Raw genomic sequence first — 24,309 nt, forward strand, 5'->3', positions numbered from 1 at the left:
GCATCCCATCACCCAGGTATTAAGCCCAACATCCATTAGCTACTCTTCCTGATCCTCTCCCTCCTCCCACCCCCAACCCTCTGACAGACCCCAGTATGTGTTGTTCCCCCCAATGTGTTCATGTGTTCTCATTTACCTCTCACTTATAAGTGAGAAATGTGGTATTTGGTTTTCTGTTCTTGCATTAGTTTGCTAAGGTTAATGGTCTCCAGCTCCATCCATGTCCCGGACAAGGACATGATCTCATTCCTTTTTGTGGCTACATAGTATTCCATGGTATATATGTACCATATTTTCTTTATCCACCGCATAATTGATGGGCATGTAGGTTGATTCCATGTCTTTGCTATTGTGAATAGTGTTGCAATAAACATACACATGCATTCACTGGGCGCGGTGGCTCATGCCTGTAATCCCAGCACTTTGGGGGGCTGAGGTGGGCAGATCATGAGGTCAGGAGATCGAGACCATCCTGGCTAACACAGTGAAACCCTATCTCTACTAAAAATACAAAAAAAATTAGGCAAGTGTTTTGGAGGGTGCCTGTAGTCCCAGCTACTCAGGAGGCTGAGGCAGAAGAATGGTGTGAACCCGGGAGGCAGAGCTTGCAAGATTGCACCACTGCACTTCAGCCTGGGCGACAGCAAGACTCCATCAAAACAAAAACAAAACAAACAAAAAAACATAAACATGCATGTGTCTTTATAACAGAACAATTTATATTCCTTTGTGTATATACCCAGTAATGAGAATGCTCAGTTGAATGGTATTTCTGCCTCTTGGTCTTTAAGGAATTACCACACTGTCTTCCACAATGGTTGAACTAACATACACTCCCACCAACAGTGTAAAAGCATTCCTTTTTCTCCACAACCTCACCAACATTTATTGCTTTTTTATTTTTTAATAGTAGCTATCCTGACTGGTGTGAGATGGTATCTCAATGTGGTTTTGATTTGCATTTCTCTAATGATTAGTGATACTGAGCTTTTTTTCATATGTTTGCTGGCCACAGATATGTCTTCTTTTGAGAATTGTTCATGTCCTTTGCCCACTTTTTAATGGGGTTGTTTCTTGTAAAGTTTTTGCTTGTAAATTTAAGTTCCTTATAGATGCTGAATATTAGACCTTTGTCAAATGCATAGATTGCAAAAATTTTCTCCCATTCTCTAGGTTGTCTGTTTACTCTGTTGATAGTTTCTTTTGCTGTGCAGAAGTTATTTAGTTTAATTAGGATGTGTTTGTCAATTTTTGCTTTTGTTTGAAATTGCTTTTAGCATTTTTGTCATGAAATACTTGCCTGTGCCTATGTCCTGAATGGTATTGCCTAGGTTTTCTTCCAGGGTTCTTTATAGTTTTGGGTTTTACATTTAAGTCTTTAATCCATCTCAAGTTGATTTTAGTATATGGTGTAAGGAAGGAGTCCAGTTTCCATTTTCTGCATATGGCTAGCCAGTTCTCTCAGCACCGTTTATTAAATAGGAAATCCTTTCCCCATAATCAGGTTTGTTGAAGATCAAACAGTTATAGGTGTGTGGTCTTATTTCTGGTTCTCTATTCTGTTCCATTCCATCTATGTGTCTGTGTTTGTGCCAGTACCATGCTGTTTTGGTTACTGTAGCCTTGTAGCATAGTTTGAAGTCGGGTAGGGTGATGCCTCCAGCTTTGTTCTTTCTGCTTAAGATTGCCTTGGCTTTTTGGGCTCTTTTTTGTTTCCATATGAACTTTAAAATACTTTTTTTCTAATTCTGTGAAGAATGTCAATGGTAGTTTCATGGAAATAGCATTGAATCTATAAACTGCTTGGCCAGTATGGCCATTTTCACAATATTGATTCTTCCTATCCATGAGCATGGAATGTTTTTGCATTTGTTTGTGTCATTCCTGATTTCTTTGAACAGTGGTTTGTAGTTCTCTTTGCAGAGGTTCTTCACTTTCCTTGTTAGCTGTATTCCTGGGTATTTTATTCTTTTTGTGGCAATTATGAATGACAGTTCATTCATGATTTGGCTCTCAGCTTGCCTACTATTGGTGTATAGGAATGCTAGCAATTTTTGCACAATTGATTTTTTATCCTGAGACTTTGCTGAAGTTGCTTGTCAACAAGAAACTTTTGGGCTAAGATGATGGAGATTTCTAGATGTAGGACCATGTCATCTGCAAACAAAGATAGTTTGATTTCCTCTCTTTCTATTTAGATATGCTTTATTTCTTTCTCTTGCCTGATTGCCCTGGCCAGAACACTTTGGGGCAGAATACTATGTTAATGGTAGTATGTGGTGAAAGAGGGCAACCTTTTCTTGTTCCAGTTTTCAAGAAGAATGCTTCCAGCTTTTGCCCTTTCATTTTGCCCCCATTGGCTATGGGTTTGTCATACATGGCTCTTATTATTTTGAGATATGTTCCTTCAATACCTAGTTTATTGGGAGTTTTTTAACATGAAGGGATGTTGAATTTTATCAAAGATGTTTTCTGCATCTGTTGAGATACTCGTGTTGTTTTTGCATTGACCATATATTATGTTCACGTTATATATGTGTACATATCTATAAATGTTGAATATATGTATTTTTGTCATATTGAAGTTTAACTCAAATACAGTTGAATACATAGATATTAAGTGTAAGTGTAATAAGCTTTGAAAAATGTGTGCTAGCAAGATGTACAAAATTTCTATCACCTAGAAGTTTCCTCATGTTTCCTTCCCCCCACAGACAACCTGTATCCCCAAAATGTACAGCCATACTCTGATTTCTTTCCCCATCAATTAATCTTTCTTATTATAAACTTCTTATAGATAAAATCATAGATTATATATGTTTTGTAATTGATTCATTTTGCTCAGTATGTTATTTTGGGATTTATCCATATTTTTTCATGTGTCAGTGGTTTATTCCTTTTCATTGTCAAGCAGTATTCCATTCTATATAACTATTGTTTACATTTGGGAACTTTTATGAATGAAATTGCTAAGAGTATTCTCATACAATGATTTTTATGAAAATATGTCATTAATTCTTATGGGCAAATTGATAAAATTATAGATCTACTGGGTCATAGAGAAGTTTCATTTTTTCAATAAGAAACTAAAAACCATTTTCCAAAGTGTCTATACCATTTTACATTATCACCAGACACGTATGGGAGTTCCAGTAGCCCTACATCCTTATCCACATTTGGTGATGTCTTTTTAATTTTAACTCTATTGTGGGTGTATGGTAGTAACTCACTGTGGTTTTATTTTTAATTTTCTTGAAATGTAATAATTTTGAACACTTTTAAATGTACTTATAGAATATTTATAAATTTACCTTTGTGATATATCTCTTCAAGTCTATTGTCATTGTGTACTGGTTGTGTCTTTGACTTATTGACTTGTTGTATTTCTTTATATAATCTAAACATAGTTCTCTGTCTCATTTTTTTATTGTAAAGATTTTCTTCCAGTCCATGGTGTGTTTATGCATTTTCATAATGGTGTTTATAAATGAGCAGATTTTTATTTTGATGAAATTCAAATTTTTATGATGAGTGCTTCTTTGTCATATCTTATACATCTTTGCTACTCTAAGATGATGAAAATATGTTTCGATATATTCTTTTATAAGCTTCATTATTTCAGCTTTTATATTTGTTTATGATCCATCTCAAATTAATTTTGAGTATAATGTGTAGGATGTTCAGAGGTATTTTTTTTAAATAGGAGTATCTAGATAATCCAAATTCATTTGTTGAAAAGTATTTTCTTTCCCATTGACATTCTTTGGCATTTTTGTTGATAAGCAGTTGACCACATAAGTATGGGTATATTTCTGAATTCTCTACTCTGTTCTATTGACTTATCAGTCTTTATACCAATACATTATGTCAACATGGTTTTATAATAAACCTTGAAGTTAGACACTGTGAGTCCTTCAAAATTGTTCTTTATATCAAGAGTTATATATATGTACACACACACACACACACACACACACGTGGAAGAGCAGGTGGATGAGGATATGGAGGAGGAGGGGGAGTGAGGGGGAGGAAGGAGGAGAAAGGAGGAAGAAAGAGGAGGAAGGGGAAGGAAAAGGAAGATTATTACAGACAAAAATTCTTCATGAAAATGGATGCAAAATTCCTTAACAAAATTGAAACAAATCTAACCTAGCATATATAAATTATACATTCTAAATGAAAGGCACAGTCAGAATGTACTTATTTTGAATCCATGTTTTAGGTATAATTATATCACTAAATGTAGAAGTATTGTGAGCACTTATCATGCATAAGACACTGTCAATTCAAAGATAAAATAGCCAATCCATCCTTGAATAACTCACAGCACTTGTTTTTGCTTTTAAAAAGACAATACATAGGTATATAAATTAAAGACACAGGATAGAGAGCCCAGAGATTGGCCCACACAAATATAATCAACTGGTCTTTAACAAAGGATCAAAGGCAATACAATGGAGCATAAATAATCTTTTCAACAAATAGTGCTGGAACAACTTGGCATCCAGATACAAAAAAGAAATGAATCTAGACACGGACCTTACATTCTTCACAAATATTTACTCAAAATAGATCACATATTCAAATGTTAAATACAAAACTATAAAACTCCTAGAAGATAACAAGAGAAAATCTAGATGACCTTGAGTTTGGCAATAGCTTTTTAGATACAATATCAAAGACATGATCTATGAAAAAAATAATTGATCAGTTAGGCTTTATTAAAATTAAAAACTTCTGCTCTGCAAAATACCCTTTCAAGATAATGAGAAGACAAGCCACAGACCAGGAGGAAATATTTGCAAAAGACATATATGGTAAAGGACTGTTATCCAAAATATACAAAGAACTTTAAAAACACAACAATAAAATGAACAACCCAATTGAAAAATGGAATGGGCAAAAGATCTGAACAGACACCTCACCAAAGAAGATACACAGATGGTAAATAAGCATATGAAAAGACGCTTAACATAATTGTGAATTAAAACTACAATGTGATACCACTATAACCCTATTAGAATTGCCAAAATTCAATATACTGACAATACCAAATGTTCTTGAAGATGTGTAGCAACAGGAACTCTTACTCATTGCTGGTGGGAATGCAAAATTGTATAGCTAAGTTGGAAGAAATTTTGACAGTTTCTTTCAAAACTAAACATATCCTTACCATACGACCCACCAATTGTGCACAAAAGAGTTGAAAACATGTCCACATAGAAACCTGCATATGAGTGTTGATAGCAGTTTTATTCATAATTGTCAAAACTTGGAAGCAACCAAGATGTCCTTCAGTAGGTGAATGGGTAAATAAACTGTGGTACATCCAGACAATGGAATATTATCCAGCACTAAAAAGATATGAGCCATAAAGCTGTGGAAAAATATGGAAGAAACTTAAATAAATAAATGCATATTACTACATGAAAGAATCCAATCTGAAAACTTGCTGTGTGATTCCAACTATATGACATTCCAGAAAAGATAAAACTATAAAGACAATAAAACAATCAGTGTTGCCAGGAGTTAGGGGTGATAGAGGGATGAATAGACAGAGAGTGGAGGATTTTTAGGGCAACGAAACTATTCTGTACTTTACTAAATTGGTGATACATGCCATTATATATTTTTTCAAAACCATAGAATGTGCAAAACCAAGTGAACCTTAGTGTATACTATGGATGTGGGTGATGCTATATCAATGTAGTTTCATCAGTTACAACAAATGGACCACTCTGATATGGGATGTTGATCATGAGGGAGGTTGTGTTTGTATGGGGCAGGTGGTATTTGTGAATTATCTGTACTTTCTATTCAATTTTACTATGATTCTAAAATTGTTCTAAAAAATAAAATCTGTGAAAAAATAAAGACAATGCATATTCACTGGCCATTGAGATAAAAGTACAACCAAGGTATTCCCAATTTAACATGGCATGGAATTATTAATGGATAATACGAGCTTATAATTGAGTAACACAAGAAATTGAGTAACACAAGAATGTGTTAATTTTGTTTGAAAAACAAATTTCTTGATATATATGAAGCAATTAAATGATGACACAAATGATGATACACTTGTAATGAAATATGTACATTATTTGCTAAATGCTTTATGAGTTCATAAAAATATGAAATAAATGGGCAGAAAGACTTGTAGCAGCTAAACACTTAGAGAGTATGCGGATAGTTAAAGAAAAAGGAGTATCTCAAGAATTTAGGAGAGAATTATAGTCTCATCTCCAGGCTTTCGACTTATGAATTTAAACAGGTATTGACACCTGTTTTCTACCAAGAGAAAGAAATGGCCCTTTATTCTCTTGCTTAGCTGTGGTACATTCTGAACCATTTTGCAGACTTCTGTTAATAGAGTGTTTATTTCTTATTTCCATTTTTAAAAAGAATTTTCTATGAATTAACTTTAAAATACCTCTAGAAAAATCTCCTAAGATCTGTGCTGAGGTTTGCATAAGAAGTCAATCAGTTCTAACTCAGAAGAATTAATGTTTTGAGTAAATACATGACATACTTAATTATGATATAATGTTTTATTTCATTATATAGATTCCTACAATTAAGAAGTAAAAAGGGAAATTGAATATATTCTCCCAATATGCAGTTTGGGGATTCTCAGCTGCCAAAACAAAGAGTGACTCAATCCCTTGGATCAACCGCCATGAAACTTGTTTAATAGGAATTGCTACAGTCTCTTGATTTGTGGATTTTGAACACCTTCTCACTCAACCCATTTCTTCCTTTGGCTGGAGTAGCTCACGGCAAAATGCCTCATGTTTTATATTCTTCAGGCTTTTTTTTTTTGGCCCTTGTGTCCTTTATTCCCTCTTTCTCACTCACTTAGGAAACTGGAAAAAATGTATCATCATGCTTTCTTTATTCTTTAAATCCTATTTCCTTGGCCAGTCTGAGGTGTCAAAAATCAGTTTACATAGAATTGATGTACATCTTCAGTGGTGCACCCACATCCTTTCCTTCTTTAACCATGTTAATATTAGGATTCTTAGATGAACAGTTCCAGATTGTGATACAGTTAGAAAAGATCTGTGTCCTGCTCAAGGTCTAGAGACTTACATGTCAGCTTTCAGATTCCTCCTTCATCTTGCTCTAGATTTTATAGCATTTTGCTGATATGTTTCAGTTTTGTGGTTTGGGACTGTGGTAGTTCTCTTGTTTGAAAAAAGATGAACTTTTGCTTCCTTCTACTTCTTGTTCTTTCTGTTGTTTTCAGGGGATCTCAAAAAGATGTATAGTGTAAAAATGCCATTACTTCATCTTTAATGATATCTCCAATCTTTCAGTTTATTTTTATTTTTTTCAGACAGAGTCTTGCTTTGTCACCCAGGCTGGAGTGCAGTAGAGTGATCTTGTCTCACTGCAACCTCCGTCTCCTGGGTTCAAGCAATTCACCTGCCTCAGACTCATAAGTAGCTGGGATTACAGGTGCCTGCCACCACAGCTGGATAATTTTTTGTATTTTTAGTAGAGTCAGGGCTTTGCCACATTGGCCAGGCTAATCTCGAATTCCTGACCTCAGGTGATCCACCCGCCTCAGCCTCCCAAAGTGCTGGGATTACAGGCGTGAGCCATCATGCCTGGCCATTTCAGTTTATTTTTTGAGCAGTAAAGTCAGCTATGCCAACAGAGATTGCAACAAATGTTTGAACATTACTTTATTCAGATATTATGCATATTCTATTCTTGTGTGAATGTTGCATGTGTCCTCATATGCCATTGTTATTTTGTAAATCCTTCTGTTTTCTTATCCTTGAATACAGAGCTTCTCCCACTAGGGTTTTCCTTATTTTATTCTAATATAAATTAGTACATGCCTCCAAATTTGGAAGGCCTCTTGAAAAATCAGTAAAGACCAATACTTAGCAATGTAAAAGCAACATTATAAGATTCTGGGAATATAGTGGAGAAGGAAGAACCAGGAATCTATCTTTCCACTGAGACAACACTTCACTGACAGAATATATCTAATATAAGTAGTTTGGAACTCTTGGGTCTATTAAAGGCTTGAAACTTCCATGGTAATGCTTGGACAGTAAATTATAGTTAATTTCAATCAATGTCAGCTATAACAGTTACCCATCCCCTACCTCTATCCCTATGGCAGCCAGCTGTGCACACATTCCTAAAGCAACCTGCACATAGCTTATAAGAGCCATGGTACAGGAGGTGATGGTGAAGCAAAAAGGACTCTGTCCTCCAAATATCAGGGATATGTGCTGTGATCACTGATTGTTGCTTCTGATCACAGAGCTGTAGACAAAGAGAAAGGCAATCATTGTTGTTGCATCTCCTACCATTGTTGCAAGCCCCTTCTCTTGCTAAAGTAGATTACACAAGACTTAAGGGTTCTGTGTCCTTTCCTTTCTCCTCTTTACTTTTCTTTTTCTCCTTTCGAGAGACATTAAAGACTAGGATAGTCGAAAGTAGTTGCATCCACTGGAAAACAATAAAAATGACCATGCAAACCTAGGGAAAGATGTAGGCTCAGAAAAGTACTGAGAAGAACTTAAGCTTATACTTCAGGCTTATCCTTGGCACAGAGACAGCCTATAGTTATCAAAACAAAGACAAAAACAAGGAAAAACAAAAACAAAAGCAAAACCCCACAGCAAACCCTGAGAAAGAGGGAGAATTTCCAGAATTATCACATATTTAAATTAAATGTTCAGTTTTCAACAACAACAAAAAATCACAAGGCATACAAAGCAACTGGAAATTATGGTTCATTAAAAAGAAAGAAAGAAATCAAATGAAACATTCCCTGAAACAAGACCTGATGGCAAATCTACTAGATAAAGGCTTTAAAGCTTTTATCTTAAAGGTGCTCAAAGAACTAAAAAAAGATGTGAATAAAGTCAAGAAAACAATGAATAGGTAAAAGTAAAATATTGATAAAGAGGTAGAAAACCTAAAATGAAACCAATAAGAAATTCTGGTGCTCAAAAATATAATAACTGAAATAGAAAATTTACTAGAGGAATTCAAAGGTAGATTTAAACAGGCAGAAAAAAGAATCAGTTAACTTGAACATAAGACAAGGAAAATTATCACATCTGAGAAATAGGAAGAGAAAAATAAAGAAAAGCGAACAAAGCCTAAAAGAATTCTGGGATACCATCAAGCTGACCAAAATATACACTGTGGAAGTCCAAGATGGAGAAGAGAAAGAGAAAAGGTCAGAGAGAATAGTTGAAGAAATAATAGCTGAAAATTCCTCAAATTTAATGAAAGACATGAATATAAACATACAGGAATCTTGATGAATTCCAAGTTAGATGAAATCATAGAGACCCACATCAAGACATAATAAAATCAAACTTATAAAAGCCAAAGTGATAGAGAATGTTAAAAGAAGCAAGAGAGAAGTGACTCATTACATACAAGAATCCTCGAATAAGATTATCTGCAGATTTCTCATCAGAAACATTGAAGGTCAGAAAACAGTGAACTAATATACTCAAAGTACAAAAAGAAAAAAGCCCTGTCAACCAAGAACACTACATCTGACAAAACTGTCTTTCAAAGGTGAGGGAGAAATTAAGACGTTCCCAGATAAACAAAAGCTGAAAGAGTTCATTACCACAAGACCTGCTCTGAAAGAAATGCTCAAGGGAATCCTGCAGGGTGAAATGAAAAGACACTATGTAGTAACTCAAAGCTGTACGAAAAATTAAAGTTTTCAATAAAGATAAATACATGGGCAAGTATAAAAGCTACTACTATTATAACAATGGTTTGTAATTCTTTTTGTTTTCCTACATGACTTAGGAGACTAATACATTAAAAAAAATTTCTAAGAGCTAGTATTATTGTAACTTTGGTTTGTAATCCCACATTTTTTTCTACATAATTTAAGAGACTAATGTATTACAAATTATTAGTTTATGTTTTGGGGCACATAATGTATAAAGACGTAATTTTGTGACAACGACCAAAAGGGGTGGGGATAGAACTGTTAAAGAAGCAGAGATTTTGTATTTCATTGATGTTTATCTTGTACAAATTCAAATTAGAGTGTTATAACTTTAGGATGTTAAATGTGATCCCCATGGTAACCACACAGAAAATAACTATAGAATATACAAAAAAAAAAAAAGGAAATGAGAAAGGAATTTAAGTGTTTACTACAACAAAATCAACTAAACATAAAAGAAGACAATAAATGCAGAAAATGAGAGACAAAATGCTATAAAACAAATTGCAAAATGACAGAAGTAACTTCCTCCTTATCAGTAATTTGTTTAAATGTAAATAAATTAATTTCTTTAAAGAAATAATAGATGTTGACAGAAGGGACTAAGAGAACATGCTGTAACTATATGTTGTCTATAAGAGACTCTACAACCAAGGATGCAAATACACTAAAACTGAAAGAATGGAAAGAGATATTCTGTGCAAATAGTAACCAAGAAAGAGCAGCATGCTGATATCAGACAAGTTCATTTTTGTTTTTTGAGATAAGGTCTCACTCTGTTGCCCAGGCTGGAGGGCAGTGGCATGATCATGGCTCCTAGGCTTAAATGATCCTGTTTCCTCGGCTTCCTCAGCTACTAGGATTACAGGCTCATACTATCTTGCCTAGCTATTTTTTAAATTTTTTGTAGAGATGGGTTCTCACTATATTGCCCAGGTTGTTCTCAAACAATCCTCTCATCTCAGCCTCCCAAGGTGCTGAGATTACAGGCATAAGCCAAGTGCTTGGCCTCAAAATAGATTTTAAATAAAAAAGGATTAAAACAGATAAAGAAAGACATCATATATTAATAAAAGTTTCAATAGCGCAAGGAGATAAAGCAATTATTTACTTTTATACACCTGATAACAGAACATTAAAATACACGAAGAAAAATAGAATTGAAGAGAGAAGTAGACAGCTCTACAAATATTTGAAGAAATCAGTACCTTACAATCAATAACAGGAAGAACAACCTGACAAAAGATAAGAAAATAGAGGACTTACACAACACAATAAGCTAATTAAATCTAATGGACATATACACAATGCTCTACCCGACAACAACAGCATACATATTCTTCTCAAATTTGCATGGGACATTCTCCAATATAGACCATATGTTAGACCAAATATTAAGTCTGAATAGATTGAAAAAGATATATTATATAACATCCAGAATATCTTCTCTGATGACATGGGATGAAGTTGTATATTAATAACAGAAACAAAAATGGACAATTCACAAATTTGTGGAAATTAATCAACACACCCTTAAACAACCAATGGATCAAAGAAGATATCACAAGGGAAATGAGAAAATGTTTAGAGATAAATGAAAACAAAAGCAAGACACACCAAAACTTATCGGACATAGTGAAAGCAATAGTTAAGAGAAAATATATAGCTATAAATACTTACATTAAAAAGCAAAAATATCTCAAGTCAGCATCCTAACTTTATAACTTTTAGAACTAGTAAAAGAAGAACAAACTAAACCCAAAGCTAGCAGTTGGAAAGAAATAATAATTACAGCATAGACAAAAAAATAGAGGATAGGAAACCAGTAGAGAAATTTAATCAAGCCAAAATTCGGTCTTTGAAAAGATCAATATTAACAACATGTAGTTAGATTGACTAATAAAAATCAAAGACTCAAATGATTAAAATCTGAGACGAAAGTGGAGATATTACCAATTCTACAGAAATAAGATTATAAGGGAGTACTGTGATCAATTATACACCAAGAAATTCAATAACCTAAATGAGATAGTCAAATTCCTAGGAATACAAATAAGTTAGCAAGAGATGGAAAATCTCAATAGAACTATAACTAGTGAGGAGATTGAATCTGTAATAAAAAATCTCCTAACCAAGGAAATGCCCTGAACCCAATGGCTTCACTTGTGAATTCTACCAAACATTTAAATAAGAATTAACACCAATATTTCTCAAACTTTTTCAAAAAATTGAAAAGGAGGGAATACTTCCTAACTTATTCTATAAGGTGAGCATGATCCTGATACCAAAGCCAGATAAGACTACAAGAAAAGCAAACTATAGACCATTTAATTAACATAAAAATGTTAATTAAATTGCATCAATTTAATTAACATTGATGCAAAAATTCTCAACAAAATACTAGCAAGCCAAATTCAGCAACATATTGAAATAATTATACAATATAATTAATCAGAATTATTCCTGGAATGCAAGGATGGTTCATCATATAAAAATAGATCAATGTGATACACTATATTAACATACTAAAGGGTGAAAACATGATCATCTCAGTTGATGAAGAAAAGGCATTTGATAAAGTTCAGCACCATTTAATGATAAAAACACTTAAAAAACTAAGAATAGAAGGAAGCTACCTCAACATAATAAAGGCCATATGTGAAAAACCCACAGCAAATATCATACTCACTGGTGAAAAAGGCTTTTCCTCTAAGATAAGGAGCAAGACAAGGATGCCCAATTTTGCCACTTCTACTAAACATAGTACTGGAAGTTCAGCTAAAGGAATTGGGCTGAATAATAATAATAATAATAGAATGCATACAAATTGGAAAGGGAGAAGTAAAACTGTCTCTGTAGATGATATGATCCTACATATAGAAAATCCTAAAAATTCCACAAAAACTCTGTTGAAATTAATAAATGAATTCAGCAAAGTAGCAAGATACAAGGTCAATACATAATAATCAATTGCATTTCTGTACACTTAACAATAAACACTCTGAAAAGGAAATTACAAAAACAATTTCATTTACAATAGCATCAAAAATAATAAAATACTTAGGAATTAACCAAGGAAGTGAAAGACTTATACACTGAAAAGTACGAAACATTGCTAAAATAAAGAAGAAAATAAATGAAAACACATCTCAAGTTAGTGGATTGGAAGACTTAATATTGTTGAGATAAAAATACTACTCAAATCAATCCCCATCAAAATTCCAATGACTTTTTTTGCAGAAACAAAATAATCTTAAAAATCATACAAATTCTTAAGAAACCAAAGTTGCCAAAACAATCTTGAAACAGGACATAATTGGAGAACTCACAATTTCTGATTTCAAACTTACTACCCAGCCGCAGTAATCAAAACAGTGTGGTAGTGGTAGAGGAACAATTATAGCCCCATGAAATAGAATATAAAGACCAGAAATAAACTTTTACATGGTCAAATGATTTTTGACAAGAGGGTCAAGTTCATTCAACGGGTAGCAGACAGACAGTCTTTTTAACAATGATGCTGGAAAACTGGATATCCACATGCAAAAGAATGAAGTTGGACCATTAACTTAATACCATATAAAAATTCACTTAAATTGGTTCAAAGACCTAAATGTAAGATGTAAAACTATAAAACTTTTACAAGAAAACAGGTCAAAAACTTCACGGTGTTAAATTTGTTAGTAATTTATTTGATACGACAGCAAAGCATAGGCAACAAGAGAAAAAATAGACAAATTGGGCTTCAGGAAAATTGTAAAAATTCCTTTATTGAGATGATATCGATAAAGTATAAAGGCAAACATAAAATGAGAAAAAAAATTGCAAATCATATATCTGATAAGGAATTAAAATCTATCTTATAGAGAGAACTCCTAAAACATAACAACAAAATAAACAACCAGATTTAAAAATGGACAGAGAACTTGAATAAACATTTCTTCAAAGAAGATATACAAATGGCCAATACACACATAAAAATGTTCAAAATCTGTAATCATAAAAGAAATGCAAATCAAAACTATAATGAGATACTGCTTCACAACCATTACAACGGCTGCCTTCAAAAACAATAGAAAATAACAAGCGTTGATGAGCATGTAGAAAAACTGAAACCCCTGTGCATTGCTGGAGGGAATATGAAATGGTACAGCTGCTCTTGAAAACAGTATGAAAGTTCCTCAAAATTATTTAAATGGAATTACCATATGATCTCGCAACATTACTTCTGGATGTATACCCAAAAGAATTGAAAGCAGGATCTTAAAGAGATATTTGTACAACCGTGTTCATAGCAGCATTATTCACAATAGCTAAAATGTGGAAGCAACCTAAGTATCCACTGACGGATGAAAAGATAAGCAAAATTTACATTTTGCATATACAGACAATGGAGTGTTGACTTTGAAAGGAAGAAAATTCTCATATATGCTACAATATGAATGAACTTTGTGTATGCTAAGTGACATAAACAAGTCACAAAAATACAAATACTATATGATTCCACTTATATGAGGTACTTAGAGCAGTCAAAATGGATACAAAAAAATAGAATGGTGATTGCCAGGGTCTGGAGAGAAGAAAGGGGCAGGGAGTTATTGTTGGACAGGTACACAGTTTCAGTTTCACAAGATGAAAAGGGTTATGGGGATGGAAGGTGGTAGTGGTTGCACAACATTATAAATGTATTTAATACTTCTGAACTGTACACTTAAAATGGTTAGGATGGTAAATTTTGTGTTATGTTTCTTTTACCATAATAACTTTTAAAAAAGAGCCAGGTGCTGTGGCTCACACCCGTAATCCCAGCTACTCGGGTGTCTGAGGTAGGAGGATTCCTTGAGGCCAGGAATTTAAGACTAGCCTGAGCAACATAGCAAGATGCCATCTCTGGAAAAAAAAAAAAAAAAGACCTTTACTAGCAACTAGCAACTAGCAACCAACTTGCTAGAAAACTCCTCCAAAGAAATAAAGGTCACGGGGGAGATGGGGGAGATGGGTCTTTCCAATTCAATCAAAACAGCTTGAATAGAATATTTTCTTCTATAATTCTATATAAATATAAACAAAACCCAAATTTGACTAAAATAAATTTTTAAAATTGTGATTGATTTGGCCACTCAAAACAATACCTCATGACAACTCATGTTCACAAACAACCTGAGTGTTTTCAAAAGTAAAAGAAATATTATTTGAAAAGCTTGGAGATAATCTTTGTAGACTCTTTTTTTCATTAATTAGGTACTAGACTCTCTTGGCAGTGTCTTACTCGAAAAAGAATAAAGAGAAAAATATAAATAAATGGACAAACTGCAAAAGCATAACAAAAAAGGCATATAGCAAATCCAGATGAATAAAATCACCCACATATATTAGAGATAATTGAGATGAAAGACATGGAAATGTGTATAAAAGTCTAATACATTGGTGATTTTTCCTCCATTTCTGATCATGAAAACATTAATAAAATAAGGGAAAGTATTTGAGAAGGGAACAGGGATGAAGAACCCCTTTAAAAATGTGTCAATTTTATTTCGGCTTCAATCTCCAAAGGTCTTTTAAGATCTTCTAATACTCATTGTCAGAATCAATAGCATAGATGAATTTCTACAGTTTCCAATAAATGGAAAACATATGTGAATGAAAACAGAACATTCATATTTGGTCTTTTTCCAGAGAGCACTGAATTGGTTTTTTGTTTGTTTTTAACAGTCGTCTGCAACCAATGCAATTGAAAACTAAGCAAAAACCCAAAAGGCTTTGCTTCATCTGTAGAAGAGTGCTCCATGTCTAAAGCTTCATACTGAAGCAATAGCTAAGTTTGTTGATGAAGTGTACATTCAGTTTATATTTCTCAAAGCTGGGAAATCTGGCCAGGTCCTAACTTCGAGTCAGCTATTTTTGTGGTCTAAGCTCAGTATCTACTGGACTTCACACAGGCCACCTCTGCTAATTCAATCTTGCAAGTTGAAAGGATTTGCCCCAATCAAGCCCTAACCTTTAATGTGGGCTTGCTTCTATTATGGATTCTCAGTATTCAGAGGAAAGATGCAGGTGATTGAAAGCACAACAGATTTAGTGGCAGAAAGAAAATGTATTTGAGAAGATAACAATAAGAAAGAAAGCTCATTTGTCCTGACTGTAAACTAAGAAGGCTGTCGTTATGACTAGTTTAAGGCACTATTCTGAATTATCTACTGTTTTGATTTACGTAGTAAATAGTTCAGTACTATGGAGAGCATGGCTTAAGCCCTATGCCCAGCTTTCTGTATCTTTCTGTGCAAGAATACAGGTGCCTTAAAACTCTTCAATATCATTCACCTGTATACCACACCTGAGTTGTCCTCTCAGCCATATTTCACACTCTAAACCTCTCTCAGCAACCTCATTCTTACAGTGTCCTTAACCATTCAACAACCAATAGAAACTTATTTTGCTAAGATTGTAATGCACTGAACTAAATGCTAAAAATACTCCTATGAGGAAGACATACATGATGTTAAGGAATTGGCCACCTGTTAAAGGAAAAAATATATACACAGAGTAATGATGGCCAAGATAGTCTGACCATCACCTGGAATGGTTGTTTAAGATGCAGTTTTCTAAGCAGTACTCTGAGAAATTCTAATTCATTACTTTGGGTGAGGGTGAGGGGGTTGGAGGAGGTGAAAACTGAAAATCTCTAGATTAGTGGGGTTCTTGACTCCAGCTATACAGGAAATCAACAAAATTTTTAAATATATCAATTCTCGGGCTCAACCCCAGACCAATAAAATCAGGATGTTTGGGAATATAACTTAGGCATTGAAATTTATATGCATCTTGTCTTGAATCCTGGCTCCACCATTTAACAATAGTGTCATTAAACATGTTCTTCAACTTCTGTAAGTTATAGTTTTGCTTTGTTTTAATTCTGAAATCGACATAGTAGTATCTATTTCATTGTGTGGTTGTGAGGTTAAATGAGCTAAGGTATGTAAGGTATAATGCCTGATGATGCATAGTAAATAGATGATAATGGTAGGTAACATTTATTGAATATTTACTATTATGTGATATTGTGCTAAGCACTTTACATGAACTAAAACAACCATTATATTTTTATCTTCATTTTTTCAGTGAAAGCCTGAGACATAAAATAGTAAAGTGATTGCCCACAGTACACAATTAGCAAGCAGCAGAGCTAGGGTCTAGTACTTGTGACTATTGTATTACATATTTTAGTATATAGTAGCTATTCTTATTGAAAAATAACTGATAGTCTTAGTTCAGGCTGCTGTAATAAAATACAACAGATGGGGTGGCTTAACCCACAAATGTGTTTCTTGCTGTTCTGGAAGCTGGGAATCTGAGATCAGATGCCAGCATGGTTAGGGTCTTCATGAGGGCCCTAGCTATGGTTTGAATGTAGTCCCCAAAATTCATGTCAGAAACTTGATACCAAGTGCAGTCATATTGGGAAGCAGGACCTTTTGGGACGTGTTTAGGTCATAAGGGTTCTGTCTTCATGAATGGATTAACGCTGCTATTAAAAGTGCTTAGTGGAGTGGTTTCACCTTGTATTCTGCCATTTGAAGACACAACACTCATTCCTTTTTGCTCTTTCTCTTCTGAAGGCCCTCAACAGATGCCAGCACCTTGATCTTGGACTTCCCAGCCTCCAGAAATATGAGAAATAAATTTTTGTTTTTATAAATTACTCAGTCTCCGGTATTCTGTAATAGCAGATAAATGATAAATAAGTGCCCTTATATAAAACCGATAAGACACAAGATCAATCTTGTATTCCTGTGAACTAAGACAGCCCTTTTTCTTTTATGTCCTCACATGGCCTTTCCTTGGTATATACAGGCAGATTAGTCTTGTGTCTCTTCCATTTTATATAAGGGCATTAATCCCATTATGGGGTTCTGTCACAATGGGGATAAGGGTTTCAATGTATGAATTTTGGGGTAACATAAACATTCATTGCATAGTATTAATTAAGAATCAGAAAATCCACAGTAAATGTCAAATGAATGGAGTTGAGAATCATTATGAGGTGAATTCTGAGTTTTATGGGTTTAGATTGGTTTTATGAAAATGTCTTTTTCTTCCAGGATTTGTCATATGAAACCTCTTAAAGTCAAATTTCTGATAAAGGAGGGCTATTTTTTCCAATAATTTTCAGATAAAGCAGCTGAGGCTTAAAAACAAAAGGAAATTAACTTAGGTTACATAACTAGGAAGTAGTAGAAGGTGGGATTTGAGTTCATGTTTGTCCAATTGAACATGTTCCTTTAGATGAAGAGCAGTTTCTAAGAGAAGGTGATGCAAATCTGGCCAATGTGTTTGTTATTTTCCAGAAGGTGGTGTGGGCAGCTATCAAAGCATTTTGAAGAGGAAAGGAGCACGAATGAAATTCACATGATCATTTCACCACATTTACTCTGTTATAACATTTACTCTGTTATTAGTGTCTGACACTAATCATCATCACTTGATGGTGTTTGTAGATTTCTTTTCTTTCTTTCTTTTTTTTTTTTTTTTGAGATGGAGTCTTGCTCTGTCTCTGTCGCCCAGACTGGTGCGCAGTGGTGCGATCTCAGCTCACTGCAACCTCCGCCTCCTGGGTTCGAGCAACTCTCCTGTCTCAGCCTCCCAAGTAGCTGAGATTACAGGTGCACACCACCACGTCCAGCTAATTTTTGTATTTTTAGTAGAGATAAGGTTTCACTGTATTGGTCAGGCTGGTCTCCAACTCCTGACTTCAGGTGATCCACCCACCTCAGCCTCCCAAAATGCTGGGATTACAGGTGAGAGCCACCACGCCTGGCCAGCTGGATTTCTTTTCTACTTACAAGCAAAACTCAGAATTAAACTTCAGCTAGACTGGGCACGGTGGCTCATGCCTGTAATCCCAGTACTTTGGGAGGCTGAGGCAGGCAGATCACCTGAGGTCAGGAGTTTGAGACTAGCCTGACCAACATGGAGAAACCCCATCTCTACTAAAAATACAAAATTAGCCAGGCGTGGTGGCGCATACCTGTAATTCCAGCTACTAGGGAGGCTGAGGCAGGAGAATCACTTGAACCCAGGAGGCAGAGGTTCCAGTGAGCCGAGATCGCACCACTGCACTCCAGACTGGGCAACAAGAGCGAAACTCCATTCCCCCCCCCCCAAAAAAAAACAACAAAACAAGACAAAAAACAAAACTTCAGCTCTACATTTCTTCCTTCCGTCAAGGTTACATTTCTTTATCTCACGTGCAATCTGGACTCCTCGGTTTGCATGATCACAGATAAGATCATTTGCAGAAGAGCCTCATGTCAAGATTCATTTCAATCAGGGATTAAATCTAGTCATTCATTCATTCATTCCACAAATTTAAATCAAAACACTAAACTAGCTTCAGTAATTGATAGAAAGATGTGGCTCGTATCCTCAGAAGCTCATGCTCTAGAGAAACAAGTACAGTGTGCACTGCTTGATGGACCCTCCCTGACATTCTTAACAAATCTATGAAGTCCAGTCAACAGATTGCACAACTTTGTGGAATGTTGCTTATTTTTGCTTAATAGCAAAATCAAGGCTGAGTTGCCAGATGGAGCTTGGCAACATTTAATGACCAAGTAGCCCAAAGGTTCTCTCTAGAACAAAATATGGACTTTGCATTTCCTTTAACAATTTTTTCTTAACATCTTCTCTAGCCTTACAAACAGAAACACATGCCTCTGCCAGTCCCCACATGGGATCCCAGATGAGAAACCTCTCAAGGAGAATAACAAAATGCAGTTGGAATCAAAGTGTATGAAGCCTCCCAGACACACCCAGCAGGAGTCACCAGGAAGCAGCTGGTAAGAGGCTGACAGCCCACCAGCAATGAGACCACAGGAGCTGCTGCTCCCGGGAGGGAGTCTGCTGTCATCCTCCACTTGCTAGACTTCTCTCTCCTCTCTGCTTGTTACACACTGCTTCCCTGCTCTAGAGCTTGCTCCAGAGATGACTTCAACAGAACAGAGTGGCTCTTCCTTACTTGAAACACAGACCCATTGTACCTGTGGCTTTGGCTCTGGATTCTTTCTACTTAGAGGAGAACAAAGGTGTGACTGAGCCACATGATGGAAAGTAAGGATACAACCAAAAATTGTGGCGTTTCCTCTTGTTTATGACATTAAATTTCCCTCAGCCTCTACTTTCATGCTGCCTGCTTCTCTAAGGCTGCTCCCAGGGAACAAGTTAATAATCTCAAATACACTCATTCTTGCCCCTTTCAGAGGTAAGAGTTTAACAGGGGATGAAGGACGAATTTTACATCATGGCATTTCAAACATCAGTAAAATGGTGATTATTTTTCAGCACTGTTGATATGATGTCTGGGTAGCCCTTGTAGAAATTAATGCAAGCTGTGTTTTCACTGCAATGTGCCCTTACTGTATTCACATGCAGCGAGAGGTTATGCTGATGGAATTTGGCCATGATTTGTGATATTGTTTATTTATATGTATTAATATAAAATAAAATGCAACTTGCTAAGTAATATTTAAGCCCTCAATAACCTGTTCCTGAACTATTTTTCCAACTTCATTGATCCCTACTCCTTGTGATTCAGCCAGTACCTCAATTGTTTGTTTCTATGCTTGTTCAAGGTTTGTAATCCTTAGTCCTTTGCTCAAAATGAGAGTCAGCCTGGCATAAGGGAAAGGGCACTCGACTCAGACGAGCCTGAGTGGGAAACATGAGTTAAATAAGTTAGCATCTTATGCAATATCATTTATATAACTTTGAGCCTTTAGCATAATCACCTGTAAAATGAAGCTTCCCACTGTGGGATGTTCTTGAAAAGGGTGTTATAGGATATGGAAGAACTATGCACAGATGAGGCACTCAATAAAGTTGTTCCATCATTTCTGAGTATGCAGATTTTATTCATCCTTTAAGTTGCAGCCCAGATAGCACATTTTGCATAAAGTGTCTACTGATTGCCTCCACTGGGATGCAATCTTTCCCTCTTCTCAACTCCTATCTCCCTTTGCCTTTATCAATCATATAGTAAGTGCATCTTTTTATTTTGTATCACAGGGTCTCAAACTGAGACTCTGAATGTGGCTTGTGCAGAGTGCTTCCTGGGCTTCTGTGTATATGGGTTACTCTGCATGGATCCTCCCATTGCCAAACAAAAAAGGACCAAGCTTGGCTCCTTTCCAATTCTCTGTACATAATTTTGTATTCATATTATGTTCTTTTTCTTGAAGAAGGCCCTGATTTTACATGTTTCAGTCCCCCCAAATCCTGATTAGCACCTGGGGAGAAGGGAGATGAGGGTGTGGAACTACTGCCATGGTGTCTGTCCATATCCCCAGAACTGAAGGAGTTGTATGGATGAAAGACATAATGGTATTGGAAACAAGTGTGCTCTTTGGGGTCTGGATAACAAAGTATGGCAAAAGTTGAGGAGTTGAGGGAATATCTGCAATCCAAAAGTTGAGGATTAGCAATGACAGAACCACAATATCCACAATACCCTGGACATGCAATTGGCATTCTCTTCATGGATGCTAACATCAGTAGCAACTTCTCATCAAGTCAAATGCCTCCTCTTCAGAGAGTCTTGCTCACTTTTTGTAACCCCTTTCACCAACTTCTGTGTCATCTCCCCTATTTGTCACTTTTTTTTAAGAGGCAGGATCTTGCTCTTGCTCTATCACCCAGGCTGGAGTGCAGTGGTGCAATTATAACTCACTGTAGCCTCAACTTCTGGGCTTAAGTAGTACTCTCACCTCCACCTTCTGAGTAGCTAAGACTACAGGCATGTATCACTATGCCTGCTCCCTTATTTGTCACTATCTGAAATCATCTGATTTGCCTTTCCTTAACCCTTCCCCCAATCACATATACACAAAGTGCCAAGAGTCGAGTGCTTTTCCCAAAGTGTTTATTACTTACATCTAGAAGAAAGGGGGTGCCTGTCTTACAGGAAGTACTCACGAAGTATCTGAGGGGTGAATAAATGTGAAGACTGTTCAAGGGGCTTTGTAAGAAGAAGACGAAAATAAAAGAAGCCAATATAGAAGAATAAAGGCAGGATCAATACCTCATAGTAACAGGAGCTCACAATCTGTTTTGTGAACATATGGAAAGCATTCCTTAGGATCTCCCAGAAATGCTTGACGGGGATGCTTCCTGTCTGCAGTTCCTATTAGAGCAGGCGGGATATTTCAGTCCTCATTGGCTAGGGAGACCTGGGGGCAATTAGGTTATATGCATACTTGAGTTTTTTCATGGATCTTATCTTCTCTATTAAACTCTTAGGAGAAGGTAGGACAATCCTCAAATTGCCCAAAGGACCTAATATAGGGTCTTGCAAAAGTGTCTGTTGATAACATGTGTCCATCAACAGTTGACTGGATAAATAAATTGTGGTATATATATATATATATATATATATATAGTGTGTGTGTGTGTATATGTATATATACACCCCATGGAATACTATGCATCCATAAAAAGCATGAAATCATGTCCTTTTTAGCAACATGGATGGAGCTGGAGGACATTATCCTAAGTGAACTAATTCGGAAACAGTAAACCAAATACCATATGTTCTCACTTACAAGTGGGAGATAAGCAATGGGTATACATGGACATAAAAATAAGATAAATGCACTGGGGACTCCAGAAGAAGAAAGGGTAGGAAGGGGTAAGGGTTGAAAAATTGCCTATTGAGTACAATGTTCACTAATGAGTACACTAGAAACCCAATCCCCACCAGTATGCAATATACCCATATAATAAAGATGCACGTGTACCCTCGGAATCTAAAACAAAATAATTTTTAAAAGTATGTTGAAATGAAAGAATGAATGAGAGTAGAAGAGAATATCTTGTTCCATATAAACAGTCTGTGTTAGAAAAAGCAATATAATAAACCAGAAGTGTTCAGTTGTGAAAAGGGTTGAAATTTTTCAATATAAGTATGTTATATAAAAGATTTCTATTAGAAACTCCTTAGAAGGCATGTATTAGAAGGTAATGTCCCTTGGCTGTGAAGTCTAAAGCTCTCCTTTGCCACCAAACGACATTGTACACAAATGTAAATAAGTATAACTGGTTACTTAGCAACCACAAATATTTACAAATATGGAAGTCAGGCTCCATCAAAATGTCAGGGTAATTATTGGCAAATTGTATATCATGCAAATGTTTTGCAGCCATGCAAAATGAACATTCTTGTAGGGTGCTGCCACAATTGCTCTTCACTGCTGCCTAAAAGTGTCACTTAGTCTCTTGGGTTTTGTTGGGTTGAATTAGTGGGACATGAAATTATTTTACAGGACAAGTGGATATGTAATTTACCACATGCTTTTCCACAGGGGTCTTCCACTTAGTTGTCATGGGGGTTAGCCTAGTTAAAATGCTGCAGAATTCAGCATTATTTACTAGATCATCTTCCTCAAAAAACAGTCAATATTTTTTTTCTAAAAAAGGCAGGGAGTCTAGAAATTTTGTGGTTTAACTTTTTTTCCAAAATTTATTCTTTTATGAATTATATTTGTAGAAGGAATCTTTTATTACTTACATTTAACAGTCTTCAGAATTAGTTTCAAAGATTCTCTTAAGGTATGTATGGCTTTTTTTAGAAAAGAAAGAGAGATGGAGGGCAGGAAAGAACAAGGAAGGACAGGGAGGGGTAAAGAAAGATGGAAGGAAAGAAGGAAGGAAGGAAGGAAGGAAGGAAGGAAGGAAGGAAGGAAGGAAGGAAGGAAGGGAGGGAGGGAAAGAAAATGAAAGAAAAAGAAAATGAAGGAAGAGAAAATGAAAGAAAAAGAGAGAAAGAAAAAGGAAGGAAGGAAGGAAGGAAAGAAGGAAAGAAGGAAGGAAAGAAGGAAAGAAAGAAAGAAAGAAAGAAGGAAGGAAAGAAAGAAAGAAAGAAAGGAAGAAGAAAGAAAAGAAAGAAAGAAGAAAGAAAGAAAGAAAGAAAGAAAAAAGAAAGAAAGAAAGAAGAAAGAAAGAGAGAAGGTTGAGCATATGGGCAAGATGAGTAAGAGCTGATGGAAAAATTAATACTAAGCTACATGTCCTTTATTTTGTAAATCTGAATGATGCCAAAATGGGTAAGCAAAATAATTGCATGATGTGCCAATTAATACATGAACTAGAGACAGAGGGATTAACTGAGTCTCCTACCCAACTGATTGGGGTGTCGGTGGAGTGGGGGGGGACCTCAAATAACATTATAATTACATTTAAACACAATTTTACACTCCCTATATCTTACAAAAATTAATTTCGTCTCAAGAAGTTCTCAAAAATAAGATGTATTCTAATTCTCCTGTGATCTTACATCTTCTCTACGATAGAGCTTACAGTTGGAGCCAGTTTATTTAGCCTTTCGCAGTATTTCAAATTCTTGTAGAGAAGAAGCTCTTTCTGCCAAGATTCACACCAAAGCAACTTGATAGTCTTGTTCAAGAAGGATCAAATATGAAACTAGACAACAATGAAAATTGTGCAATGTGCCCGTCTCTCTGAAGCCAGTCAAGTGCAAAGAAATCTGGGTCGTTGCTCTTGGGAGGCTTTTCAAATGTTCAGAGAAAACA

The sequence above is a fragment of the Symphalangus syndactylus genome, chromosome 5, assembly GCF_028878055.3.
Source record: "Symphalangus syndactylus isolate Jambi chromosome 5, NHGRI_mSymSyn1-v2.1_pri, whole genome shotgun sequence".
Taxonomy (NCBI): domain Eukaryota; kingdom Metazoa; phylum Chordata; class Mammalia; order Primates; family Hylobatidae; genus Symphalangus; species Symphalangus syndactylus.